Genomic DNA, 24177 nt, shown 5'->3' with positions numbered 1-24177 from the left:
ACTTGTATATGCACAGTTTGTTGTCTTCTGCATTCTGGTTGATGTTTCATTGATCCTGTTATACTTACCATTCTGCAGATTTGTCCAGTGAGCCCGTAGTGTTGCAATCAGCGAATGAGGCGAACCCAAGAGCAGGACACAGGCACCGAGATTTAGTTAGGATGCAGACGTGAACGGCAAACAGGAGAGAGAGCTCAGTGCTGAAGTAAAACCTTACAAGGCTTATCTTGACGCAGAGAGGCTGGGTTTCGCAGGTAAACCTCGGAACTGGAGTAGAATTTAGAAATCTGATCTTGACACGGAGAGATTGAGTGTCACAGGTAATTCTCGGTACTGAAGCAAAATTTAGAACACACGGTCCTAAGCGGCCGGGAAACATTAATTACCACACAGGCAAGACTAACAATCTGGCAATTAGTTGTTGTAATGCTGGGGTTCTTATGCTGCAGGTCCTGATGGAAACCAGGTGTGAGAATTAGGAGCAAATGGGAAATTAACGGTTGGAGCCATGGCACAATCAAAGGAAATTAGAAGAAAATAAGGAATTAACGATTGGGACTGTGAAACTACACCCCCACCCCCCCCCCAACGGGATCCTCCAGGCGAAACACCAGGCTTATCCAGATTGTCACGATGAAAATCATGGATGAGGGAAGGGTCCAGGATGAAGGAGCGGGGAATCCAGGAGCATTCCTCCGGGCTTTATCCCTCCCAATGGACCAGGTATTGAAGGCCCCTGCCTCGGCAGCGCACATCCAGAATTCGCCGGACGGTGTACGTCAATGATCCAGGCGGGTGGAGGAGGGTCAGCAGGAGGGCACAAAGGGCTGACAGATACCGGCTTCAATTGGGAGAAGTGGAATGTGGGATGAACGTGCATGGATCTGGGCAGTTTGAGTCTGACTGTCGAGGGGTTGATTATACTCTCAATCTCGAATGGTCCCAGATAGCGAGGGGCAAGTTTCTTGGGTTCATTGTTAAGGGGGATGTCTTTTGATGAAAGCCAAACCTTCCACCCAGGCTGATAACCGGAAGCAGGAGTTTGATGGTGATTGGCAATCTTCCGGTTGTGGTTGGCTGAGCGGCGCAGGGCCGCGCGTTCATCCTTTCAGACCTTGCGGCACCGGCGGGGATGGTCCTGAACTAAAGGCACACCAATGTTGTCTTCATGTGCAGGAAACAAAAGGTGTTGGTAACCAAGGTAGCACTCGAAGGGAGACATTCTGGTGACGGTGCTGACCAGGGAGTTGTGGGCGTACTCCACCCAGGTGAGATGGGTGCTGCAGGATGACAGGTTGTTAACTGTCATGCAGCGCAGTGCTGCTTCCAAATCCTGGTTTGCTCATTCTGTTTGACCGTTCATCTGTGGATGGAAACCAGAAGACAGACTTACTGAGCCTCCAAGGGCTTGACAGAAGGATCTCCAGATTTGAGAGATGAATTGGGGGCCCCAGTCAGAAATAATGTCAGAGGGAATTCCATGAAGGTGGAAGACATGATGGACAAGGAGGTTAGCTATTTCATGGTCTGTAGGGAGTTTGGGAAGGGCTACGAAGTGTGTGGCTTTGGAGAAGTGGTCCACCACAGTGAGTATAACAGTGTTCCCATGTGAAGGGGGTAGTCCAGTAACGAAATCCAGCACAATGTGAGACCAAGGGTGGCTAGGGACAGGTAGGGGATGTAGCAACCCAGCAGGTGGTCGGTAGGAGGCTTTTCCGCGGTCACAAATAGAACATGCAGAGACGAAGGAACTAGTGTCAGCGTCCATGGAAGGCCACCAGAAATGTCTCTTCAGAAGGAACAGGGGAAGCATTGGGCTTGGACCCCGGACGATAGGTGAGTGTGAATCTGAAACGGCCAAACAATAATGCCCAACAGGCTTGGCGGGAATTCAATTTTGGCGGTTTGGATGTATGCGAGGTTCTTATGGTCTGTCCAGACGATGAATGGATATTCAGCTCCCTCCAGCCAGTGCCGCCACTCCTCCAAAGTGAGTTTGACGGTCAGTAACTCCCGGTTCCCTATGTCATGGTTCCGTTAGGTGGGGGACAGCCGGCGAGAATAGGTGGTGCAAGGATGGAGTTTTCAGTCTGGGACAGAGCATTGGGAGAGGACCGCTCCCACCCCAGAGTTAGAGGCGTTGACTTCCACAATAAATTGGCGAGACGGGTCTGGTTGGACCAGGATGGGAGCGGAGGTAAAATGCCTCTTCAGCTCTGAGAAGGCTGTATCTGCTTCAGGGGTCCAGTGAAAAGGGGTCGCAGGAGAGGTGAGTTGAGTAATGGGCGCTGCCACCCGGCTGTAATCCCTGATGAAGCGATGGTAGAAGTTTACGAACCCCAGAAATCGCAGGAGTTGCTTGAGTATTGTGGGTTTTGGCCACTTCACCACCGCCCGGATCCTAATGGGATCCGCTCTCACTTGCCCACTCTCAGCGATGTACCCCAAGAAACTGACAGAACGGACATGAAACTCGCACTTCTCAGCATTAACAAATAGTTTGTTCTCCCAAAGCCTCTGCAGAATCTAATGGACATGGTGGATGTGTTCTTGAAGACTGTGGGAGAAGATTAAGATGTCGTCCAAATAAACAAAAATGAAACGGTTAATAAGTCCCTAAGGACATCATTTATCAGGCTTGGAAGACGGCGGGGGCATTGGTGAGACCGAATGGCGATACCAGATATTCGAAATGACCAAGTGGGGTGTTAAAAGCTGTTTTCCATTCATCTCCCTCCCTTATCTTGACCAGGTGGCAGGCACTCCGTAGGTCCAATTTAGAGAAAATGGTGGCTTTGTGAAGGGGTTCGAAAGCAGAGTTGATAAGGGGCAGTGGATATTTATTCTTTATGGTGATGCTATTCAAGACATGACAGTCAATGCAGGGGCACAATGAGCCATCTTTCTTCCTCACAAAGAAGAAACCTGCGCCTACAGGGGAAGATGAGGGTCGGATAATGCCAGCTGCGAGAGAGTCATTTAGGTAAGCCTCCATTGCTTCCCTTTTGGACGGGACAGGTTATACAGCTGACTGGTGGGTAGAGGCGCTCCGGGGAGAAGGTCAATTGCACAATCGTGAGGGTGGTGTGGAGGCAGGGCAAGAGCCTGTTGTTTGCTAATCACTTCTCGCAGATCATGACACTCTGCTGGAACCTTGGATAAATCAGGGGTTTCAGAGGCAGACATGGTCGCGGTGACTTCCACAGGGGAAAGGGCCGATTGTAGACAAGTGGAGTGACAGAATGAACTCCAGCTGACTATCTTCCCGGTGGACCAGTCAATGTAGGGGTTATGGCGGTGTAACCAGGGGTGGCCAAGAACTATCGGAGCTTGAGGAGAGGAAATTAAATTGAATCGTATCCGTTCTCTATGGTTCCCAGAGAGAAAGAGAGACAGGGGTGGTGTGCAATGTGTGACTCAGGCCAGTAGTCTACCGTCCAGTGCCCGGGTTTCCAAGGGGGGTACTCAATGGCTTGCGAGGAATTCCGGCCCGGGAAGCTATGTTTTCATCCAAAAGGTTTCCTTCAGCACCAGAGTCCACTAGTGCTGACAGAGGCAGGGACTGTTGGTTGTAATTTAAAGTAGCTTGCAGCTGCATTCGAGTTCGGGGGATGGAGGGGAATGTTGTATGGTTCACCAGGGTCTCCCTTTCTACTGGTGAACCTTCCCTTTTTGGCCGAATGGGTAGGTAGCCCAGACTGGCTGCAATATAGACACTCACCCACTCTCAATCTCGAGAGTTGTTCTGGGGGGGAAAGGCGGTTCCGTCTCAGCTGCATGGGTTCCTCTCCCAGAGCAGCGGAGACAGCCGGGCTGGGAGCAACTCTAGGAGGAGGAGAGAGGCTTGTTCTGACGGGAGGCGGAAATGACTGCTGTGGAGTGGCCAAATGTGGTGGACTACCAGTTCTTTCTCTATGGCGTTCTCAGAGACAATTGTCCAACCTGGTGGCTGGGGTGATCAAGGAGTCCAGGCTGTCAGTGTCGTCTCTTGCCACCAACTCGTCTTTCACCATGTCGCTGAGACCATTCCAAAATACCCCTTGGAGTGCCTCATCATTCCACCCTGAGTCGGCCGCTAATGTCCAGAACTCCACAGAATATCCGGCAACACTGCGTGAGTCCTGGCAGAGAGTGAGTAGACGTTTAGTGACGTCTTTACCACAGACGAGGTGGTCAAAGATCTTTCTCATTTCCGTGACAAAGGTGACGAAAGAAGAGCAAATCTCTGGCTGACTATCCCAAACAGCTGTAGCCAAAGCTAAGGCACTTCCCCGCAACAACCCCATGATAAAAGCAATCTTTCACTTATTCGTGGAGCACGTGGATGACTGCTGATCGAACACCAAGGAGCATTGCAGAAGGAAGGCTTGGCACTTCCCCAAATCCCCAGCATAGTGTTCTGGTTCTGGTACGTGAGGCTCTCTTGGTGGGGGTGTTGCTGACACGTAGGGGGTTGCCACTACAGGCTGTCTGGGCTGGTTGGACAGAGTTCCAGGAGTGGATGCGGTAAAATGAGCGGATATAAAGTCCACCTGGTCACCGATCTTCGTTACGTCAGTGGACAGTGAACAGAGATTCTCCATGACATCCCAGAGAAGTCGATCATGCAGACCCAGTAGGTGAGGGCTTGTTGCGGGGTACTTGTGTCCGCTGGGTCCATTGTGGCCAGATCGTTCTGTTGCAATGAGTGAATGAGGCGAACCCAAGTGCAGGACACAGGCACAGAGATTTAGTTAGGATGCAGACGTGAACAGCAAACAGGAGAGAGAGCTGGCTACTGAAGTAAAACTTTAGAAGGCTTATCTTGACACAAAGAGATTGAGTTTCACAGGTAATTCTCGGTACTGGAGCAGAACTTAGAACACACGGTCCTAAGCGGCTGGGAAACGTTAATTACCACGTAGGCAAAACCAACAATCTGGCGACTAGTGGTTTAAATGCCAGGGTTCTTATGCTGCAGGTCTTGATGAAAACCAGGTGTGCCGTCACCTAAGAGAATTAGGAGCAAATGGGAAATTAACAGTCGGAGCCGTGGCACAATCAAAGGAAATTAGAAAATAGGGAATTAACGATCAGGACCGTGACACGTAGGGCAATGAATCTGTGGGTTGTCTATGGTGACATACAGTATTTATACTTTGATAATAAAATTTACTTTAAACCATCAAGGCAGGGTAAGCTACTTTTTAAATATGTCATCAGAACTACTGTTTCTACCAATAGGATCCAGAGATAACCTCAAATCCACAAATAACCTCTGTTATCCTGAATGGCCATCAGGTAGATGGGGCCTCAATTTCTCCTCCAACTCACAAGGTCTCCTGGCTTTCACATTGTTGTGCTGAAATTCTGCAACCTCCAATCTGAGAATACACTTTTGCATCCAAAATGGTGGTCCATCACCATTTTCTCCAGGACTGCTTGAGAATGCTGCAAGTGCAGGTTTTACCAATTCTACTATACCCTAGGCAAGAATTTATATTTTAAAAAATCGTGTCTCTGGGCTTAGCACCCCTCTATAATACTATATTACATACAGAACAATCCATACTGGACAAAGCACAGCTGAAAGAGAGAAGCACAAATGTTATTTTTGATTTCTACTTTTGGCAAGGTGCCTTTTCCTCTGTAATACAAATTGGTAATTTGGCCCAGCACTGTATATAAATTTCTGTCTAATAATGTTTGAAAAGCTGCACAGCAGTTGCTCATTCTCCCAAAACACAATCCTGCAGGGAAGATCCTGCACCAAGAGAGCAAAGTCAGTCTGAAATTAAAAGGTGGTGAGTCTGTATTTCCCACCTAACCCTTCATCTCATGGAAATTACCCAAAGCTGTATGGAATCTATTCTCTCCTCCATGTCAGGGTCCCTCAATTCCCTGTCTTATGTTCTGACTCCTTGTCACTGTTCAATATGTAACACTTTAAGCTATTTAGCACAGGCATTGCAATACACTAAAATATTACTCTCAGCAAAATGCTATTATTATAATAATTCCTTTCATTCTTTCATTATCATTTTGTATGTAATTATGGATGGCAAATAACTATTCGGTATAGTGAAAAAACATCTTTCCTTTAAGCAAACAGCACTGAAATATTTTTTCAGTGTTTTGCTCTTGATAATACATTGCAACACATCACATGCAAAAGTACGGAGGAACATTTTCACTCAGATGGTCATGAGAGTGTGGAACGAACTACCGGTTGAAGTGGTGCACGCCAGCTTGATTTCAAGGTTTATGTGACGATTGGATCCGTACATGGATGATAGGGGTATGGAGAGCTATGTCCCGGCACAGATCGATGGGAATAGGCAGATTAAAAAGTTCAGCATGGACTAGATGGGCGGAATGGCCTGTTTCTGTGTGGTACTTTTCTATGACTCTGAAGTCCATCAAGATGTAGGGCATTGCAGATAGCAGCCATGAAGCTACACCTACAGCACAAAGGAAAATAAGCAAGGCTCATAGTTTCAATCCAAATGGGAAATCAGAGCTAAAAAGCGTGAAATGTCAATAATGGAATTTGATGATTGATTATTATGCAGTTTCCCTAGAATAAAACACTTAAGCTAAACCACTGTAGAATAGAAGTCTTTTTGTTTCACTGTGACTACCGTTACATCTATATGATGACTTTTATTATACTATTCGTGTTTGGGAATAAGATTGTGAGAAAAATCGATTTGGTTAAAAAAAGCAAGTTACAACTTTATAGGATCAGAATTCACCAGTGGCAATGTGCCAACTCACCTGTATTAATAAAATATTAAGATGTGAAGCAAGGAATGATGTGAGCAATGAGTTGATGCAGGAGTATTGTGCTAGCTGGGAGGAATAGGAATGTATGCAGATACTGGAAAGAAATTAATTTCCAAAGAGAGAACCTAGAAGAAAAGGCTTGAGATTTCTTTCCTAGTTTTCTGGGTTGTTTCTCATTAGCATAAATGCAGCAAGTGACCAGCATGGAGCAAGGTCAACAGATGTGACTTGCATATTAAGGGGCAGGACCTTGATTCCCAAGAACCTGCAGCAAGCTGAAGGAGATGTATGTAATTGTCTTTACGGACAAATCACAAGAGGAGGAGCATAAAGCTGTTAGAACAGTTTATTTTAAAGGGTGAGCATTTCAGAAGCAGTGACAACAACACCCTGACCTTTACCATAGCTTTGGACAGGGATAGGAGCAGATGGCATCAGAAAGTATTTAATATGAAGAGCAAATTATGATTCTATTAGGCAGCAACTTGGGAGTGTAAATTGAGAACATATGTACTCAGAGAAATCCACATTAGAAATATGGAGGCTATTTAGGGAACACTTAGAAAGGGTTCTGGACAGCTTTGTCCCATTGAGGCAGGGGAAGAATGGTAGGGTGAAGGAACCATGATTGTCAAATGAAGTGGAACATGTGGTCAAGAGGAAGGTAGAAGTAAATTTAAGGTTCAGGAAGCAAACATCAGACAGCACTCTAGAGAGCTACAAGGTAGCCAGAAAGGAGCTTAAGAATGGACTTAAAAGAGCTGAAAAGTAACATGAGAAGGACTTGGAAAGTAGGATTAAGGAGAACCCCAAGGTTTTCTACACACAAGTGAAGAACATAATGATAACTAATCTAAATATTGGACCAGTTACAGATAAAAGAGGAAATGTGTCTGGACTTGGAGGAGTTAGGGAAGGTCTTTAATGAATACAATGCTTCAGTATTCACCTTGACAAATGTGAGGTCAGTCAAAAACAGTTCCAGGCACATCTCCTCTTTTATCCCTGATTCCAATGTGCTGAAATTTGTCAGAAAGAAGATGTGCTGCAACTTAGAAACATAGAAAACCTGCAGCACAATACAGGCCCTTCAGCCCACAAAGCTGTGCCAAACATGTCCTTACCTTAGAAATTACCTAGGATTACCCATAGCCCTCTATTTTTCTGAGGTCCATGTACCTGTCCAGGAGTCTCTCTAAAAGACCCTATCATATCCACATCCACCACTGTCGCCAGCCGCCCATTCCATGCACTCACCACTCTGCCTGAAAAGCTTACCCCTGACATCTCCTCTGTACCTACTTCCAGGCACCATAAAACTGTGCCTTCTCGTGCTAGCCATTTCAGCCCTGGGAAAAAGCCTCTGGCTATCCACATGATCAATGCCTCTCATCATCTTACACAGCTCTATCTGCTCACCTCTCATCCTCGGTCACTCCAAGGAAAAAAGGCTGAGTTCACTCAACCTATTCTCATAAGGCATGCTCCCGAATCCAGGCAACATCCTCGTAAATCTCCTCTGCACCCTTTCTATGGTTTCCACAACCTTCCTATAGTGATGTGACCAGAACTGAGCACAGTACTCTAAGTGTGGTCTGATCAGGGTCCTACATAGCTGCAATATTACCTCTCAGCTCCTAAACTCAATCCCACGATTGATGAAGGCCAATGCACCATATGATTTCTTAACCACAGAGTCAACCTGCACAGCATCTTTGAGTGTCCTATGGACTCAGACCCCAAGATCCCTCTGATCCTCCACACTGCCAAGAGTCTTACCATTAATGCTATGTTCTCCCATGATATTTGACCTACCAAAATGAACCACCTCACATTTATCTGGGTCGAACTCCATCTGCCACTTCTCAGCCCAGTTTTACACCCATCAATGTCCCACTGTAACCTCTGATAGCTCTCTACACTATCCACAACACCCATAACCTTTAGCATCAGCAAATTTACTAACCCCTCTCTCCACTTCCTCATCCAGGTCATTTATAAAAATCACGAAGAATAGGGATCCCAGAACAGATCCCTGAGGCACACCACTGGTCACTGACCTCCATGCAGAACATGACCCATCTACAACCACTCTTTGCCTTCTGTGGGCAAGACAATTCTGGAACCACAAAACAATGTTCCATTGGATCCCATGCCTCCTTACTTTCTCAATAAACCTTGCATGGGGTACCTTATCAAATGCCTTGCTGAAATCCATATACACTACATCTACACTCCACCTTCAGCAATTTGTTTAGTCACATCCTCAAAAAATTCAATCAGGCTCGTAAGGCACGACCTACTTTTCACAAAGCCATGTTGGCTATTTCTAATCATACGATGCCTCTCCAAATGTTTGTAAGTCCTGCCTCTCAGGATCTTCTCCATCATCTTACTAACCACTGAAGTAAGAGTCACTGGTCTATAATTTCCTGGGCTATCTCTACTCCCTTTCTTGAATAATGTAACAACATCAGCAACCCTCCAATCCTCCAGAACCTCTCCCGTCCCCATTGATGATGCAAAGATCATTGCCAGAGGCTCAGTAATCTCTTCCCTCGCCTCCCACAGTAGCCTGGAGTATATCTTGTCTGGTCCCAGTAACTTATGCAACTTGACGCTTTCCAAAAGCTCCATAACACCCTCATTCTTAATATCTACATGCTCAAGCTTTTCAGTCCACTGCAGGTCATCCTTACAAACGCCAAGGTCCTTTTCCGTGGTGAATACTGAAGCAAAGTATTCATTAAGTAGCTCTGCTACCTCCTTCAGTTCCGTACACACTTCTCCACTGTCACACTTGATTGGTCCTATTCTCTCATGTCTTATTCTCTTGCTCTTCACATACCTGTAGAATGCCTTGGGGTTTTCCTTAATCCTGTCCACCAAGGCCTTCACATAGCCCCTTCTGGCTCTCCTAATTTCTTTCTTAAGCTCTTTCCTGCTCACCTTAAAATCTTCTAGATCTCTATCATTACCTAGTTTTTTGAACCTTTTGTAAGCTCTTCTTTTCTTGTTGACTAGATTTACAATACCATCCTCTCCCTATCTCATTGGAACATTCCTATGCAGAACTCCACGCAAATATCCCCTGAACATTTGCCATATTTCTTCCATACATTTCCCTGAGAACATCCGTTCCCAATTTATGCTTCCAAGTTCCTGCCTGATAGCCTCATATTTCTCCTTACTCCAATTAAACACTTTCCTAACTTGTCTGTTTCTATCCCGCTCCAATGCTATGGTAAAGGAGATAGAACTGTGATCACTATCTCTAAAATGCTCTCCCACTGAGAGATCTGACTCCTGACCAGGTTCATTTCCCAATATCAGATCAAGTACAGCCTCTCCTCTTGTAGACTTATCTACATATTGTGTCAAGAAACCTTCCTGAACCCCCTGCTCTAGGGAGACGCCAATCAATATTTGGGAAATTAAAATCTCCCACCATGACAACCCTGTTATTATTACACCTTTCCAGAATCTGTCTCCCTACCTGCTCCTCAATGTCCCTGTTACTATTGGGTGGTCTATAAAAAACACCCACAGATCAGCAGTGCCATACCTCCACCTCGCTTGCCTCCCTCCCTGTCCTTTCTGATACATTTAAAGCCTGGCACTCTGAGTAACCATTCCTAACTTTAAGCCATCCAAGTCTCTGTATTGGTCACAGCATCATAGCTCCAAGTACTGATCCACGCTCTAAGCTCATCTGCTTTGTTCACAATACTCCTTGCATTAAAATAGACACATCTCAAACCATCGGTCTGAGCACATCTTTTCTCTATCACCTGCCTATCCTCCCTCTCACACTGTCTGCAAGCTTTTTCTATTTGTGAGTCAATCGCCTTTTCCTCCGTCTCTTCAGTTCGGTTCCCACCCCCAGCAATTCTAGTTTAAACTCTCTCCAATAGCCTTACCAAACCTCCCCACCAAGATATTGGTCCACCTCGGATTCAAGTGCAACCTGTCCTTTTTGTACAGGTCGCACCTGCCCCAAAAGTAATATACACATATTAAGATAAGGAATACATGCCATGTGGTGGAACATTAAGCTATACAGAAGATCAAAGGGATCTCGATTTGCATGTTTATAGTTCTCTGTAAATAACAGGACAGGTAGATATGGTTTTTAAGAGAGTTCAGATACTTTATTGATTAAAACACATTACATGAGTAGGAAGACCATTTCAGATCTGCATATAATGCTGGTCTGGCTGCAGCTGGAGTACATATGTACATCTCTGGGCACCACATTACTGAAAGGATGTGATATGTTAGGGCTTCCTTCCTACCGTGTCACACCAGACGGTCAGTCATTCTTGTCTGGTGGTGGTGTCAGGATTGGTCTCCTTTCAGACTTACTGGGTCACGATATGAACGTTCCTGACTCAACTCTTGTTTTTTTACGAGGCCAAGTGGCTAGCTCGATGCTCAACCTGGCACAGATGGAAAATGTGCTCAGGGAGTTGCCCGACTTGGATTCAAACTCGGCAGCCTTCGCTCCGATGTCCAGCACTGATGCCACTGGGCCACCAGCCAACTGAAAATTATGGTTGCAGGGAGAGGCAAACTAGGTGATGGTTGCTTCCTTCAGAACAAAGGAAAATGAAGATAGATTTAACTCAGTTGTATAAAATTACAAGAGGCCAAGACCTATTGATCAGCAAGTATCTATTTCCCTTGGTAATTAGGGAATTGATTTTAATTGGTAGAAGAAATAAAAGGGAGTTGAGGAAGAACATTTTCACTCAATGATCAGCAATGATCTGGTGTTACAGAGAGTAGAGTTGATGTCTCACAACTCCAGCAATCTAGGTTCAATCCTGCTGTCTATGAGGAGTTTGCATGCTCTACCCGTGACTGCACAGGTTTTCCCCAGGCGTTCTAGTTTCCTTCAGCATCCAAAGGATATGGGTTGATAGTTATACGTATTGCACCTGGTGTGTAGGTGAGTAATAGAATCTGTGAGGAGTTGAGGAGAATATGGGGAGCATGAAATAAGAGCATTGTAGGGTCAGTGCAAGGAGGGAGAAGAAGATGGTGACGCAATGCAGCGCGCGCGGCCGTTCCGAATTGATATCGTATCTGTGAAGTAGGACCCTATGCACAATCCTGATTTGATAGAGACAGACGTGAAGAAGCACGGAGGAACATCTGGAGTAACTTCTGAAATGCTTGCTTTGCTGGCACTGCTACTGCACGATTGAGAATTTCCGGAGGGAAGGCCCCAAATCCTTGGCCTTGCGTATCGCCTGTTGCCGGGGCCGGGGTTGAAGCGCTCGGCAGAGATGGTGCTCAGTGCATCGGTGTCAGGGAACTGGTCAGAGGCTCGGAGTTTTCGGACGGTCTCGGAGTCGGACTATGGTCAGATGCTTCCAGCATGCTGCATCGGCAAGTTTGCAGTGCTGGAGTTTTACAATCTGCGTGAGATAATGGGACTTTCTAGAGACTCTGTGATTTTACCATGCCCATGGTCGGTTCTCATCAAATTACGGTATTGCTTTGCACTGTTGTACCTATATCTTATAATTATGTGGTTTTTGTCAGTTTTTTAGTCTTGGTTTGTCATGTGTCTCTGTGATATCATTCTGGAAAAACATTGTATCATTTCTTAATGCATGCATTACTTAATGACAATAAAAGAGGACTGCGTGTCCTCATAATCTAATCTAATCTAAATGGCTGCCTGATGGTCTGTGTGAACTTGATGGGCTGATGGACTTGCTGAACACACTTAACAAACTCCACCCCATCTGAACACTTTGCTCCAGAGTGATGCCAATCGATATTTGAGATATTAAAATCTCCCACCATGACAACCCTGAAAAACATTGGGATACATAAATTCCCAGTGTATTTAATATTTCAGTAATATTGAGTAATGTTGCAAATATATTGTTTGATTAATAATTACTTGCTTGTTTACATAATTCATTATGTATAAAGCACATAACTGGTGTATGTCATTACACCTCCATATCATATGTCAGTGACTCACTAAAGAAAACTATATAGCCCCATACCACTGGCTCCGGTGTTATTCTTTTGATTCCTTCCAAAACATAAACATAACAGTGGTGACAGTAGTGAACCTGAGATTTCTACCTACCTATTTTATTTCTTTGGAAGGAGCGAGAGAAGATTGTTCAAATAAAACGCAGCATAGGTTTCTTCAAAAGGGAAGAGAGACTGTTGAGTTTTTTTAAAAAGGCAGAAAACATGCAAAATCAACAAGCAACAATTACAACCATGGATTCATAAACAGAGAGCACTGGGTAATAATAATAATTATAATTTTTTTAAAAAGCACAATGGCTGGCAACATCAGAAAAATAGGTACGTTCGATCACACAATAGATAACTAGATGATGAATAGTGAATGAATTAAACAGTTTTTTGTAGCAAGTGAAATAGCCAACGAAAAGCCAGCTACAGAGTGCAATAGAATTAACTGCTCCAACCAAACCAGCCAAAAAGAGATTTGCTGATATTGTGATCCGAACATAATGCAGGAACATTCAGAAACATAACCATTGTTAATTGCAGAATGCTTTAGATTTCATTAGAGGAATCAAAAAGAAGGAGAGTCCATTTCAACTTATGTGGCTGAATTGAAGAAATTGTCTGAGCATTGTCAGTTCAGTGATGTGCTTAATGATACACTGAGAGATTATATAGTTTGTGGAATCTCACAAGAAAGCATTCAAAAATGGCTCCTAACCAAAGCACAACACACTTTTAAAAGTGTACGCGAATAACACTAATATATAGAAGGCCACACTGCGAGCACCAGACGCAGTATATCACACCAGCCGACTCACAGGCAATAACAGCTACCCAAGATCCACAAATCTGCTTGTCCAGGTAGACCTATTGTCTCAGATTGCTCCTGCCCCACTGAATTCATTTCTGCATACCTCGACACTGTTTTATCCCTTGTTCAATCCCTTCCCACCTATGGAAGGCAGGTGGTCACGCCGGGGCCACGGGAGGCAGACAAGTGGGTCACGGTTAGGAGGGGGAAGGGGAAAAGTCAGGTGATGGGGAGTACCCCGGTGGCTGTGCCCCTTAACAACAGGTACTCCTGTTTGAGTACTGTTGGGGGGGACAGCTTACCCGGGGGAAGCGACAGTGGCCGTGCCTCCGGCACAGAGTCTGGCCCTGTAGCTCAGAAGGGTAGGGCAAGGAAGAGGAGGGCAGTTGTGATAGGGGACTCGATAGTAAGGGGGTCAGATAGGCGATTCTGTGGACGCAGTCCAGAGACCCGGATGGTAGTTTGCCTCCCTGGTGCCAGGGTCCGGGATATTTCTGATCGTGTCCAAGATACCCTGAAGTGGGAGGGTGAGGAGCCAGAGGTCGTGGTACATATAGGTACCAATGACATAGGTAGGAAAAGGGATGAGGTCCTGAAAGGAGAATATAGGGAGCTAGGAAGGGAGTTGAGAAAAAGGACCGCAAAGGTAGTAATCTCGGGATTACTGCCTGTGCCACGCGACAGTGAGAGTAGGAATGCGATGAGGTGGAGGATAAATGTGTGGCTGAGGGATTGGAGCAGGGGGCAGGGATTCAAGTTTTTGGATCATTGGGACCTCTTTTGGCGCAGGCGTGACCTGTACAAAAAGGACGGGTTACACTTGAATCCTAGGGGGACCAATATCCTGGCGGGGAGATTAGCGGGGGCTACTGAAGTGACTTTAAACTAGAATGATTGGGGGGCGGGAATCAAATTAAAGAGGCTAGGCGTGAGGAGGTTAGTTCACAACAGAGGGATGGGAACCAGTGCAGAGAGACAGAGGGGTGTAAAGTGAGGGTAGAAGCAAAAAGTACAAAGGAGAAAAGTAAAAGTGGCAGGCCGACAAATCCAGGGCAAGCATTAAAAAGGGCCACTTTTCAACATAATTGTATAAGGGCTAAGAGAGTTGTAAAAGAGCGCCTGAAGGCTTTATGTGTCAATGCAAGGAGCATTCGTAATAAGGTGGATGAATTGAAAGTGCAGATTGTTATTAATGATTATGATATAGTTGGGATCACAGAGACATGGCTCCAGGGTGACCAGGGATGGGAGCTCAACGTTCAGGGATATTCAATATTCAGGAGGGATAGACATGAAGGAAGGGGAGGTGGGGTGGCGTTGCTGGTTAAAGAAGAGATTAACGCAATAGAAAGGAAGGACATAAGCCGGGAAGATGTGGAATCGATATGGGTAGAGCTGCGTAACACTAAGGGGCAGAAGACGCTGGTGGGAGTTGTGTACAGGCCACCTAACAGTAGTAGTGAGGTCGGAGATGGTATTAAACAGGAAATTAGAAATGTGTGCAATAAAGGAACAGCAGTTATAATGGGTGACTTCAATCTACATGTAGACTGGGTGAACCAAATTGGTAAAGGTGCTGAGGAAGAGGATTTCTTGGAATGTATGCGGGATGGTTTATTGAACCAACATATCGAGGAACCAACTAGAGAGCAGGCTATTCTGGACTGGGTTTTGAGCAATGAGGAAGGGTTAATTAGCGATCTTGTCGTGAGAGGCCCCTTGGGTAAGAGTGACCATAATATGGTGGAATTCTTCATTAAGATGGAGAGTGACATAGTTAATTCAGAAACAAAGGTTCTGAACTTAAAGAGGGGTAACTTTGAAGGTATGAGACGTGAATTAGCTAAGATAGACTGGCAAATGACACTTAAAGGATTGACGGTGGATATGCAATGGCAAGCATTTAAAGGTTGCATGGATGAACTACAACAATTGTTCATCCCAGTTTGGCAAAAGAATAAATCAAGGAAGGTAGTGCACCCGTGGCTGACAAGAGAAATTAGGGATAGTATCAATTCCAAAGAAGAAGCATACAAATTAGCCAGAGAAAGTGGCTCACCTGAGGACTGGGAGAAATTCAGAGCTCAGCAGAGGAGGACAAAGGGCTTAATTAGGAAGGGGAAAAAAGATTATGAGAGAAAACTGGCAGGGAACATAAAAACGGACTGTAAAAGCTTTTATAGATATGTAAAAAGGAAAAGACTGGTAAAGACAAATGTAGGTCCCCTGCAGACAGAAACAGGTGAATTGATTATGGGGAGCAAGGACATGGCAGACCAATTGAATAATTACTTTGGTTCTGTCTTCACTAAGGAGGACATAAATAATCTTCCAGAAATAGTAAGGGACAGAGGGTCCAGTGGGATGGAGGAACTGAGCGAAGTACATGTTAGTAGGGAAGTGGTGTTAGGTAAATTGAAGGGATTGAAGGCAGATAAATCCCCAGGGCCAGATGGTCTGCATCCTAGAGTGCTTAAAGAAGTAGCCCAAGAAATAGTGGATGCATTAGTGATAATTTTTCAAAACTCGTTAGATTCTGGACTAGTTCCTGAGGATTGGAGGGTGGCTAATGTAAAAAGGAGGGATAGAGAAACTGGGGAATTATAGACCGGTTAGCCTAACGTCGGTGGTGGGGAAACTGCTGGAGTCAGTTATCAAGGATGTGATAACAGCACACTTGGAAAGCGGTGAAATGATCGGACAAAGTCAGCATGGATTTGTGAAAGGAAAATCATGTCTGACGAATCTCATAGAATTTTTTGAGGATGTAACTAGCAGAGTGGATAGGGGAGAACCAGTGGATGTGGTATATTTGGATTTTCAAAAGGCTTTTGACAAGGTCCCACACAGGAGATTAGTGTGCAAACTTAAAGCACACGGTATTGGGGGTAAGGTATTGGTGTGGGTGGAGAATTGGTTAGCAGACAGGAAGCAAAGAGTGGGAATAAACGGGACCTTTTCAGAATGGCAGGCGGTGACTAGTGGGGTACCGCAAGGCTCAGTGCTGGGACCCCAGTTGTTTACAATATATATTAATGACTTGGATGAGGGAATTAAATGCAGCATCTCCAAGTTTGCGGATGACACAAAGCTGGGTGGCAGTGTTAGCAGTGAGGAGGATGCTAAGAGGATGCAGGGTGACTTGGATAGGTTGGGTGAGTGGGCAAATTCATGGCAGATGCAATTTAATGTGGATAAATGTGAAGTTATCCACTTTGGTGGCAAAAATAGGAAAACAGATTATTATCTGAATGGTGGCCGATTAGGAAAAGGGGAGGTGCAACGAGACCTGGGTGTCATCATACACCAGTCATTGAAAGTGGGCATGCAGGTACAGCAGGCGGTGAAAAAGGCGAATGGTATGCTGGCATTTATAGCGAGAGGATTCGAGTACAGGAGCAGGGACATACTACTGCAGTTGTACAAGGCCTTGGTGAGACCACACCTGGAGTATTGTGTGCAGTTTTGGTCCCCTAATCTGAGGAAAGACATCTTTGCCATAGAGGGAGTACAAAGAAGGTTCACCAGATTGATTCCTGGGATGGCGGGACTTTCATATGAAGAAAGACTGGATGAATTGGGCTTGTACTCGTTGGAATTTAGAAGATTGAGGGGGGATCTGATTGAAACGTATAAGATCCTAAAGGGATTGGACAGGCTAGATGCAGGAAGATTGTTCCCGATGTTGGGGAAGTCCAGAACGAGGGGTCACAGTTTGAGGATAGAGGGGAAGCCTTTTAGGACCGAGATTAGGAAAAACTTCTTCACACAGAGAGTGGTGAATCTGTGGAATTCTCTGCCACAGGAAACTGTTGAGGCCAGTTCATTGGCTATATTTAAGAGGGAGTTAGATATGGCCCTTGTGGCTACGGGGGTCAGGGGGTATGGAGGGAAGGCTGGGGCGGGGTTCTGAGTTGGATGATCAGCCATGATCATAATAAATGGCGGTGCAGGTTCGAAGGGCCGAATGGCCTACTCCTGCACCTATTTTCTATGTTTCTATGTTTCTATGTTCGTGACACTTCTCACACTCTGAATATTTTCAATGTTTTTAAGTTCCCTGGCGCCCACCGCTTTATTTTCACCATGGATGTCCAGTCCCTATATACCTTCATCCCCCACCAGGAAGGTCTCAAAGCTCTACGTTTCTTTTTGGATTCCAGACCTAATCAGTTCCCCTCTACCACCACTCTGCTCCGTCTAGCGGAATTAATCCTTACTCTTAATAATTTCTCCTTTGGCTCCTCCCACTTCCTCCAAACTAAAGGTGTAGCTATGGGCACCCGTATGGGTCCTAGCTATGCCTGCCTTTTTGTTGGCTTTGTGGAACAATCTATGTTCCATGCCTATTCTGGTATCTGTCCCCCACTTTTCCTTCGCTACATCGACGACTGCATTGGCGCTGCTGCCTGCACGCATGCAGAGCTCATTGACTTTATTAACTTTGCCTCCAACTTTCACCCTGCCCTCAAGTTTACCTGGTCCATTTCCGACACCTCTCTCCCCTTTCTAGATCTTTCTGTCTCTGTCTCTGGAGACAGCTTATCCACTGATGTCTACTATAAGCCTACTGACTCTCACAGCTATCTGGACTATTCCTCTTCTCACCCTATCTCTTGCAAAAACGCCATCCCCTTCTCGCAATTCCTCCGTCTCCACCGCATCTGCTCTCAGGATGAGGCTTTTCATTCTAGGACGAGGGAGATGTCTTCCTTTTTTAAAGAAAGGGGCTTCCCTTCCTCCACTATCAACTCTGCTCTTAAACGCATCTCCCCCATTTCACGTACATCTGCTCTCACTCCATCCTCCCGCCACTCCACTAGGAATAGGGTTCCCCTGGTCCTCACCTACCACCCCACCAGCCTCCGGGTCCCACATATAATTCTCCGTAACTTCCGCCACCTCCAAAGGGATCCCACCACTAAGCACATCTTTCCCTCCCCCCCCCCCCACTTTTGGTAGAGGGGAACTGATGAGGTTTGGAATCCATAAAGAAACGGAGAACTTTCAGACCTTCCTGATGGGGGATGGAAGTATATAGGGACTGGACATCCATGGTGAAAATAAAGCGGTGGGGGCCAGCCTCCAACCTGATGGCATGAACATCGACTTCTCTAACTTCCGCTAATGCCCCACCTCCCCCTTGTACCCCATCTGTTACTTATTTTGATACACACATTCTTTCTCTCACTCTCCTTTTTCTCCCTCTCTCCCTCTGAATATACCCTTTGCCCATCCTCTGGGTCCCCCCGACTCCTTGTCTTTCTTCCTGGACCTCCTGTCCCATGATCCTCTCTTATCCCTTTTGCCTATCACTTGTCCAGCTCTTGGCTCCATCCCTCCCCCTCCTGTCTTCTCCTATCATTTTGGATCTCCCTCTCCCCCTCCAACTTTCAAACCCCTTACTCACTCTTCCTTCAGTTAGCCCTGACGAAGGGTCTCAGCCTGAAACGTCGACTGCACATCTTCTTAGAGATGCTGCCTGGCCTGCTGCGTTCACCAGCAACTTTTATGTGTGTTGCTTGAATTTCCAGCATCTGCAGAATTCCTGTTGTTACCTGCCTTTTTGTTGGCTTTGTGGAACAGTCCATGTTCCAAGCCTATACTGGTATCCATCCCCTACCTTTCCTTTGCTACATCAACAACTGCATTGGCACTGCTTCCTGCATGCATGCTGAGCTCGTTGACTTCATTAACTTTGCCTCCAACTTTCACCCTGCCCTCAAGTTTACCTGGTCCATTTCCGACACCTCTCTCCCCTTTCTAGATCTTTCTGTCTCTGTCTCTGGAGACAGCTTATCCACTGATGTCTACTATAAGCCTACTGACTCTCACAGCTATCTGGACTATTCCTCTTCTCACCCTATCTCTTGCAAAAACGCCATCCCCTTCTCGCAATTCCTCCGTCTCCACCGCATCTGCTCTCAGGATGAGGCTTTTCATTCTAGGACGAGGGAGATGTCTTCCTTTTTTAAAGAAAGGGGCTTCCCTTCCTCCACTATCAACTCTGCTCTTAAACGCATCTCCCCCATTTCACGTACATCTGCTCTCACTCCATCCTCCCGCCACTCCACTAGGAATAGGGTTCCCCTGGTCCTCACCTACCACCCCACCAGCCTCCGGGTCCCACATATAATTCTCCGTAACTTCCGCCACCTCCAAAGGGATCCCACCACTAAGCACATCTTTCCCTCCCCCCCCCCCCCACTTTTGGTAGAGGGGAACTGATGAGGTTTGGAATCCATAAAGAAACGGAGAGCTTTCAGACCTTCCTGATGGGGGATGGAAGTATATAGGGACTGGACATCCATGGTGAAAATAAAGCGGTGGGGGCCAGCCTCCAACCTGATGGCATGAACATCGACTTCTCTAACTTCCGCTAATGCCCCACCTCCCCCTTGTACCCCATCTGTTACTTATTTTGATACACACATTCTTTCTCTCACTCTCCTTTTTCTCCCTCTCTCCCTCTGAATATACCCTTTGCCCATCCTCTGGGTCCCTCCGACTCCTTGTCTTTCTTCCCGGACCTCCTGTCCCATGATCCTCTCTTATCCCTTTTGCCTATCACCTGTCCAGCTCTTGGCTCCATCCCTCCCCCTCCTGTCTTCTCCTATCATTTTGGATCTCCCTCTCCCCCTCCAACTTTCAAATCCCTTACTCACTCTTCCTTCAGTTAGCCCTGACGAAGGGTCTCAGCCTGAAACGTCGACTGCACATCTTCTTAGAGATGCTGCCTGGCCTGCTGCATTCACCAGCAACTTTTATGTGTGTTGCTTGAATTTCCAGCATCTGCAGAATTCCTGTTATTACCTGCCTTTTTGTTGGCTTTGTGGAACAGTCCATGTTCCAAGCCTATACTGGTATCCATCCCCTACCTTTCCTTTGCTACATCAACAACTGCATTGGCACTGCTTCCTGCATGCATGCTGAGCTCGTTGACTTCATTAACTTTGCCTCCAACTTTCACCCTGCTCTCAAATTTACCTGGTCCATTTCTGACACTTCCCTCCCCTTTCTTGATCTTTCTGTCTCCATCTCTGGACACAGCTTATCTACTGAAGTCTACTATAAGCCTACAGACTCTCACAGCTACTTGGACTATTCCTCTTCTCACCCTGTCTCTTGCAAAAATGCCATCCCCTTCTCGCAATTCCTCCGTCTCCGCCGCATCTGTCTCAGGATGAGGCTTTTCATTCCAGGACGAAGGAGATGTCTTCCTTTTTTAAAGAAAGGGGCTTCCCTTCCTCCACCATCAACTCTGCTCTCAAACACATCTCTCCCATTTCACACACATCTGCTCTCACTCCATCCTCCCGCCACCCTACTAGGAATAGGGTTCCCCTTGTCCTCACCTACCACCCCACCAGCCTCGGGTCCCACATATAATTCTCCGTAACTTCCGCCACCTCCAAAGGGATCCCACCACCAAGCACATCTTTTCCTCCCTTTCTGCTTTCCACAGGGATTGCTCCCTACGCGACTCCCTTGTCCATTCGTGCCCCCCATCCCTTCCCACCGATCTCCCTCCTGGCACGTATCCTTGTAAGTGGAACAAGTGCTACACCTGCCCTTACACTTCCTCCCTCACCACCACTCAGGGCCCCAGACAGTCCTTCCAGGTGAGGCGACACTTCACCTGTGAGTCGGCTGGGGTGATATGCTGCATCTGGTGCTCCGAGTGTGGCCTTCTATATATTAGTGAGACCCGACGCAGGCTGGGAGAACATTTCGCTGAACACCTATGCTCTGTCCACCAGAGAAAGCAGGATCTCCCAGTGGCCACACATTTTAATTCCACGTCCCATTCCCATTCTGATATGTCAATCCATGGCCTCCTCTACTGTCAAGATGAAGCCACACTCAGGTTGGAGGAACAACACCTTATATTCCATCTGGGCAGCCTCCAACCTGACAGCATGAACATTAACTTCTCTAACTTCCCCACCTCCCCTTCGTACCCCATCCCTTATTTATTTTTATTTCTCCTCTTTTTTTTTCTTCTCTCTTTGTCCCTCTCACAATCACTCCTGGCCTGCTCTCCATCTTCCTCTGGGCTCCCTTTCCCCTTTCTTTCTCTCTCGTCCTCCTGTCCCATGATCCTCCCCCTTCTCCAACTCTGTATCCCTTTTGCCAATCAACTTTCCGGCTCTTGGCTCCATCCCTCCCCCTCCTGTCTTCTCCTATCATTTCGGATCTCCCCCTCCCCTCCCACTTTCAAATCTCTTACTTTCAGTTAGTCCCGATGAACGGTCTCGGCCCGAAATGTTGACCGTACTTCTTCCTATAGATGCTGCCTGGCCTGCTGCATTGCACCAGCATTTGTGTGTGTTGTTTGACACACTTTTTAAAAACCAGTTGAAATCACTGTATCAATGGAAATTGCAGCATTTAAACAAAAACCTGCCTGGCTGAACATATTGCATTACTGTTGTGGCAGGGGCTCACATACACCAAGCCTATGCAGGTTTAAAGGCAAAAATTCTTCTCTTCTTCCTTCTTTGGTTGTCCATCGAAATCCGATGACAACATCCACTCCTTAAACAGTGAGATCTTTGAAGACGATACAGTCCTATCCTGGACCCACAAGCTCTATTGCAGGTGGGACATGTACATGTGGTAGTGGTGGCAGCCATGGCTGCATATCTCCTGGCTCTCTTCTGCTGTCTTCTGGTTGTTCTTTCCATCTTCAGAATACGAACCCCGTCCCTACACAGCTGTTGCCAAGTGGTACCGCAAAATATACAAAGTAGGACACATCCAAAGAGCATGTCAGGAAGACAAAAATAAATGGATTGTATAGGGAAGAGAAAAAGTTGAAGAGTCAAGATTCAGTTTCAAAAAGAGTATAATCTGCATGCTGCTTATGAAAAATTTGATAAAAGTTATTCAGGACTCGGTAGCCTTGAGATCTATAATGTGAAAATTGACAAGAGACAAGCAATATGGCCTACACCAGAAGAGAACGGCAAATTAATTAAAATGGAATTAAACACAGGCTCAGCTCTTTCAGTTATTCCACAAAAAGAATTTGAACAGCATTTCAAAGATATTGATTTGAAGCCTGCAGATATTCAACTAAGAACTTATACTGATGAAAACATAACTCCTGTGGGAATGATATTCATAACTGTGAAATATAACAACCAATAAGCCGCATTTGGATTGTACATGCCAAATACAGGAAAGCCAGCACTGTGGGACCATAATTAGCAGAGGTATCTATAACTTGATTAGGGATCCATCCGCCAATTGCATGGCAGATGCAATTGCATGCAAAAGAGTCAACTTAGATTATGAGAGCACTCAGTCCTCTTTTATTGTCATTTAGAAATGCATACATGCATTAAGAAATGATACAATATTCCTCCAGAGTGATATCACAGAAAACAGGACAAACCAAAGACTGACACTGACAGAACCACAAAATTATAACATAGTTACAGCAGTTCAAAACAATACCATAATTTGATAAAGAACAGACCATGGGCACGGTAAAAAAAAGTCTCAAGTCCCGATCGACTCCTGAGTCCCCAATAGCAGTTAGCAAAAGGGAGAAACTCCTTGCCATAAATCTCCAAGGCACCGACAACTGCCAATGCCTTGGAAGCAGCCAACCACAGCCAACACCGAGTCCGTCCATCCAAAAACTTCGAGCCTCCGACCAGCCCCTCCGATACAGCCTCCCGAGCGCCATCCTCTGCCAAGCGCCTTCGACCTAGCCCCAGCTGCCGACACAAGCAAAGTCAAGTATTTGGGGCCTTCTGCTCTGGAGATTCCAGAGACCACACAGTAGCAGCGGCAGCGAAGCGGGCATTTCAGAAGTTTCTCCAGATGTTCCTCCGTACTCTCATGTCTGTCTCCATCAAATCAGAATTTTGCACAGTCCCCTACTTGATAGATTACAGATATCATTCACCGGAGAGGCCATGTGCTTGCATCGTGCCGCCATCTTCTCCTTCTCCATCAAAGACCACTCCTCCATTAAAGTGAATAAATAAAGGTATTGAATGATGCTACAACAGTGTTCAAGGATGGCATTGGAAAACTTACATATATCAATGGTAATTAGTGTTAAATGAAAATGCCACTCCCAAGCTGACTGGAGCCATTGGGGAATGTTAGTGGTCCCAGTAGCCAAAAGAATGGATCTGTCAGAATCTGAGGTGATTTTAATGTCACCATCAATCCAATATTGAAAGTAGATCAACACCCTCTGCCCAGGATAAAGGATATCTTTGCAAACCTTTCTAGAAGGAAACACTTCGGCAAAGAGGACTTAACTGAGGCCTGCCTACAGATGGAGATGGAAGAAGGGTCCTAAGTGTTTCTCGACATAAACACTCACAAAAGGCTTTATTGCTATAATAGGTTTATTTTTGGAGTAGCATACATGCCTGCACTCTAGGCCAGGTGCTGCAAGACTGCCCAGGCACTCAGTCTTACCTGGATGATATCATTGTTACTGGTGAGGATGACAAGGAACATCCCCAAAATCTCAAGACAGTGTTAAAAGATTAGAAAATTGAGAATACAGTTACAAGATTCAATTCAAGAGGACAACTAATCATGGAAATGCTAATGGATTGCCCCAA

The sequence above is a fragment of the Mobula hypostoma genome, chromosome 4 (assembly GCF_963921235.1).
Source record: "Mobula hypostoma chromosome 4, sMobHyp1.1, whole genome shotgun sequence".
Lineage (NCBI taxonomy): Eukaryota > Metazoa > Chordata > Chondrichthyes > Myliobatiformes > Myliobatidae > Mobula > Mobula hypostoma.
Note: the sequence above shows the minus strand (reverse complement) of the source record.